Source organism: Rhinatrema bivittatum, chromosome 5 (assembly GCF_901001135.1).
Source record: "Rhinatrema bivittatum chromosome 5, aRhiBiv1.1, whole genome shotgun sequence".
NCBI classification, from domain to species: domain Eukaryota; kingdom Metazoa; phylum Chordata; class Amphibia; order Gymnophiona; family Rhinatrematidae; genus Rhinatrema; species Rhinatrema bivittatum.
The window spans coordinates 243,121,942-243,127,941 of record NC_042619.1 but is presented as its reverse complement, the minus strand read 5'-3'; the positions used below and the strand labels follow the sequence as shown (position 1 = coordinate 243,127,941).

Genomic DNA, 6,000 nt, shown 5'->3' with positions numbered 1-6,000 from the left:
AAGATGAGGGGTTCTTTTTCAAGGTGATCAATCAAATGGTGAAATAGAGCTGTGGGTGAACTTCCACGCAAAGTAACGATGTCCAGTCCTCTCTGTAAGGCAATTTATCCTGGGCTGAATCCATACAGCTCCCAAAGCTGTGGTTCCACATCAGATGTGCTTTATGTACCCAGGAAAAATATTTACAAGTTGTTTTTAACAGGCGCCGTGAGTGGTACAGCGATCAGTTCATTGGCAGAGCAAATCAGGTCTGTCAGTTTTATACATTCCACAGAGATCATAAATTGCAGATGATTTCCCTCCAAACAATCAAGTCATGGACAAACTTAAGGATTAGTCAGTTTATTGCTGCTCCTAGTCTTCCAGAGGCGATAGATATTTCTTTCTATTAAAGACTTTTCTAGTATAACTTCAACTTGGAGCCTTTTGGGATTGCGGTTTCACAATTACTTTATCTTCAGATAAGCCACTATCAAGAACATAAGAAATTGCCATACTGGGTCAGACCAAGGGTCCATCAAGCCCAGCTTCCTGTCTCCAACAGTGGCCAATCCAGGCTGCAAGTACCTGGCAAGAACCTAAAAACTAAGTCTATCCCATGCTACTTACGCTGCTAGTAATAGCAGTGGCTATTTTCTAAATCAACTTGATTAATAGCAGGTAATGGACTTCTCCTCCAAGAACTTATCCAAACCTTTTTTAAACCCAGCTACACTAACTGCACTAACCACATCCTCTGGCAACAAATTGTACCCTGGGTGAAAGGATATAAGGTATTCTGTGTGGTAACAGATTGTGGTGACTGGGATCTGGCAGTAGATGGCAGAACTCCCTCTAAATGAGAAGGAGTTGCTGCCTTCCTGATTGCAGAAGAAAGAGGAAGCAAGCCATTTTTCCCCTCATACTGAGGGAAAGGAGCAGAAAGCTTGGAAAGGGGTGCTGAACCCTACAGCTCTCTGCTATATCTGATGACGGAAGAAAAGAGTAAACGATCAAAAACTCACGTCCCAAGTTACTGAAGGATACCTATGAGCCATAAGGCTGTCGTCTGGAGATTTCAAAGAGAAGATAACTAACGTGAACTCCAGGAGCCAAGCACTGTAAGTAAATCCTATCTGACACTGGGAAAAAGAACCCTGTTTTATTTTATTTTATTTTTTATATATAATGTATATAACGCTTTATTCAGGATTCAAAAATCCAAAAATAAGCAACACACAAGATATTACTCTACACAGACATATGCACATACTAGATATTATTACTGCTTCACACTTCAATAGCACTACGTGACATATGCACATATTAGATATTATTACTGCTTCACACTTCAGTAGCACTACGTGACATATGCACATACTAGATATTATTACTGCTTCACACTTCAGTAGCACCACGTGACATATGCACATGCTAGATATTATTACTGCTTCACACTTCAGTAGCACCTCGTGACATATGTACATACTAGATATTATTACTGCTTCACACTTCAGTAGCACCACGTGACATATGCACATGCTAGATATTATTACTGCTTCACACTTCAGTAGCACCTTGTGACATATGCACATACTAGATATTATTACTGCTTCACACTTCAGTAGCACTACGTGGCAAATGCACATGCTAGATATTATTACTGCTTCACACTTCAGTAGCACTACGTGACATATGCACATACTAGATTTTATTATTGCTTCACACTTCAGTAGCACTACGTGACATATGCACATGCTAGATATTATTACTGCTTCACACTTCAGTAGCACCTCGTGACATATGTACATACTAGATATTATTACTGCTTCACACTTCAGTAGCACCACGTGACATATGCACAATTCTGGTCACCGCATCTCAAAAAAGATATAGTTGCGATGGAGAAGGTACAGAGAAGGGCAACCAAAATGATAAAGGGGATGGAACAGCTCCCCTATGAGGAAGGGCTGAAGAGGTTAGGGCTGTTCAGCTTGGAGAAGAGACGGCTGAGGGGGGATATGATAGAGGTCTTTAAGATCATGAGAGATCTTGAACGAGTAGATGTGACTCGGTTATTTACACTTTCGAATAATAGAAGGACTAGGGGGCATTCCATGAAGTTAGCAAGTAGCACATTTAAGACTAATTGGAGAAAATTCTTTTTCACTCAACGCACAATAAAGCTCTGGAATTTGTTGCCAGGGGATGTGGTTAGTGCAGTTAGTGTAGCTGGGTTCAAAAACGGTTTGGATAAGTTCTTGGATGAGAAGTCCATTAATGGCTATTAATCAAGTTTACTTAGGGACTAGCCACTGCTATTAATTGCATCAGTAGCATTGGTGGTTCTTAGTGTTTGGGTAATTGCCAGGTTCTTGTGGCCTGGTTTTGGCCTCTGTTGGAAACAGATGCTGGGCTTGATGGACCCTTGGTCTGACCCAGCATGGCAATTTCTTATGTTCTTATGTTCTTATTACTGCTTCACGCTTCAGTAGCACTTCGTGACATATGTACATAGCTCTGTATAAAAACCTATAAAGACAGTTCCTTCTCAGTAGAGCTTACAATCTAATCAAGACAAACATAACAGGGCAAAAGAGACTTTGGGAATTTCATTTATTAAGAAAATGGTTAAAAATGAATGAGGTTGTAAGTGGGACAATCTGGGGTTAAGATTTAAAAGCAGCCTCAAAAAGGTGGGGTTTTAGGCAGGATTTAAATAAGGCAAGAGAAGGAGCATAACACACCAGCTCAGGAAGTCTGTTCCAAGAACATAACATAAGAACATAAGATATGGCATGCTGGGTCAGACCAAGGGTCCACCAAGCCCAGTATCCTGTTTCCAACAGTGGCCAATCCAAGTCACATGTACCTGGCAAGTACCCAAACATTAGATAAATCACAGGCTACTATTGCTTAATAATAAATAGCAGTTTATGGATTTTTCCTCTAGGAACTTATCCAAACCTTTTTTAAACTCAGTCACACTAACTGCTGTAACCTCATCCTCTGGCAATGAATTCCAGAGCTTAACTATGCGCTGAGTGAAAAAGAATTTTCTTTGATTTGTTTTAAATGCGCTACTTGCTAACTTCATGGATTGTCCCACAGTCCTTCTATTATCTGAGAGAATAAATAACCTATTTACATTAACTTGTTCAAGTCCTTTCATGGTTTTATAGACTTCTATCATATCTCCCCTCAGTCATATCTTCTCCAAACTAAACAGCCCTAACTTCTTTAGACTTTTCTTGTAGGGCAGCTGTTCCATGCCCCATATCATTTTGGTCACCCTTCTCTGCACTTTCTCCAGTGCAATTATATCTTTTTTGAGATGCGGTGACCAGAATTGCACACAGTATTCAAGATCCGGTCTCACCATGGAGCAATACAGAAGCATTATGACATCCTCCGTTTTATTTGTCATTCCCTTCCTAATAATTCCTAACATTCTGTTTGCTTTTTTGATTGCCACAGCACACACTTAGCCGATGATTTCAATGTATTATCCATTATGATGCCTAGATCTCTTTCCTGGGTGGTAACTTCTAAGATAGAATCTAACATTGTGTAACTAGAGCAAGGATTATTTTTCCCTTTATACATCACTTTGCACTTGTCCACTTTAAATTTCATCTGCCATTTGGAAACCCAATCTTCCAGTCTCACAATATCCTCTTGTAAGTCATCACAATCCGCTTGTGATTTAACTACTCTGCATAATTTTGTGTTGTCCACAAATTTGATCACCTCACTCATTGTACCCCTTTCCAGATCATTTATAAATATATTAAAAAGCACCGGTCCAAGTACAGACCCCTGAGGCACTCCACTGATTACCTTTTTCTACTGTGAAAACTGACCATTTAATTCTACTCTCTGTTTCCTGTCTTTTAACCAACTTGCAATCCATAAAAGGACATTACCTCCTATCTCATGACTTTTAGTTTTCTTAGAAGCCTCTCATGTGAGATTTTGTCAAACGCTTTCTGAAAATCCAAATGCACCACATCATCCCTTTCACCTTTGTCCACATGTTTATTAACCCCTTCAAAAAAATGTAGGAGATTTGTGAGGCAAGACTTCCCTTGGGTAAATCCATGCTGGCTGTGTCCCATCAAACCATGTCTATCTAAATGTTTTGTGATTGTATTGTTTATAACAGTTTCCACAATTTTTCCCAGCACTGAAGTCAGGCTCACCAGTCTATAGTTTCCCGGATCAGCCCTGGATCCGTTTTTAAATATCAGGGTCACATTGGCCATCTTCCAATTCTCAAGTACAATGGATGATTTTAATGATATGTTACAAATTAATTATGATAAATGAAAAAATGAATTGAAATAGGACTGAAATTTCATTTTTTAGTATACACCCCAGAACCCTGTGGTGTATACCATCCATCCAGGTGATTTACTACTCTTCAGTTTGACAATCAGGCCTACCACATCTTCCAGGTTTACCGTGATTTGGTTCAGTTCATCTGAATCATTACCCATGAAAATCTTCTCCAGAACAGGTATCTCCCCAACATCCTCTTCAGTAAACACCGAAGCAAAGAAATTGTTTAATCTCTCCGCGAGGGCCTTATCTTCCCTAAGTGCCCCTTTAACTCCTTGATCATCTAACAATCCAATTGACTCCCTCCCAGGCTTTCTGCTTTGGATATATTTAAAGAATTTTTATTGTGAGTTTTTGTCTCTACTGCCAACTTCTTTTCAAATTCTCTCTTAGGATGTCTTATCAATGTCTTACATTTAACTTGTCAATGCTTATGCTTTATCCTATTTTCTTCTGATGGATCCTTCTTCCAATTTTTGAATGAAGAACTTTTGACTAATATAGCCTCTTTCACCTCACCTTTTAACCATGCCAGTAATCTTTTTCCTTTCCTTCCACCTTTCTTAATGCATGGAATACATCTGGACTGTGCTTCTAGGTCTTACAATATGTGGATCCTAATAGAATAGAGTAAAAGTCTTACATTCAATCTGAAGGCTGAACGGGGTGTGAAGGATGATGTCAGGGGTCAACAGTCCTAGATCATGCAAAGGATTCTGGAGGCGGGCAGCAGGCAAACCAAATCCAGAGTCCAAACAAGGGTCGAGGCAGGCAGCAGACAATCCAAATCCAAGGTCCAAGCAGGGGTCGAGGCAGGCAGCAGACAATCCAAATCCAAGATCCAAGCAGGAGTCGAGGCAGGCAGCAGACAATCCAAATCCAAGGTCCAAGCAGGAGTCGAGGCAGGCAGGAGACAATCCAAATCCAAGGTCCAAACAAGGGTCGAGGCAGGCAGCAGACAATCCAAATCCAAGATCTAAGCAGGGGTCGAGGCAGGCAGCAGACAATCCAAATCCAAGGTCCAAGCAGGGGTCGAGGCAGGCAGCAGACAATCCAAATCCAAGGTCTGAGCAGGGGTCGAGGCAGGCAGCAGACAATCCAAATCCAAGGTCCGAGCAGGGGTCAAGGCAGGCAGGAGACAATCCAAATCCAAGGTCCAAATAAGGGTCGAGGCAGGCAGGAGACAATCCAAATCCAAGGTCCAAGCAGGGGTCGAGGCAGGCAGCAGACAATCCAAATCGAAGGTCCGAGCAGGGGTCGAGGCAGGCAGCAGACAATCCAAATCCAAGGTCCGAGCAGGGGTCGAGGCAGGCAGCAGACAATCCAAATCCAAAAGTTCAAGCAGGGGTCGAGGCAGGCAGCAGACAATCCAAATCCAAGATCCAAGCAGGGGTCGAGGCAGGCAGCAGACAATCCAAATCCAAGGTCCGAGCAGGGGTCGAGGCAGGCAGCAGACAATCCAAATCCAAGGTCTGAGCAGGGGTCGAGGCAGGCAGGAGACAATCCAAATCCAAGGTCCAAGCAGGGGTCGAGGCAGGCAGCAGACAATCCAAATCGAAGGTCCGAGCAGGGGTCGAGGCAGGCAGCAGACAATCCAAATCCAAGGTCCGAGCAGGGGTAGAGGCAGGCAGCAGACAATCCAAATCCAAAAGTGCAAGCAGGGGTCGAGGCAGGCAGCAG

The 6,000-nt window shown here is 42.2% G+C and overlaps 1 protein-coding gene across 2 annotated transcripts in view; it reads left to right on the top strand.

Annotated features, from left to right (window-relative positions):
• Window positions 1-895: 895 nt before the first annotated feature.
• Window positions 896-6,000, top strand: part of LOC115092605 (interleukin-5 receptor subunit alpha-like) — a 50,255-nt gene continuing 45,150 nt past the window's right edge. For both annotated transcript variants that reach the window (XM_029603633.1, XM_029603630.1), the window contains exon 1: window positions 896-1,100. The gene's annotated coding sequence lies outside the window, so the exon portion shown is untranslated. The remainder of the gene's footprint in view (window positions 1,101-6,000) is intronic.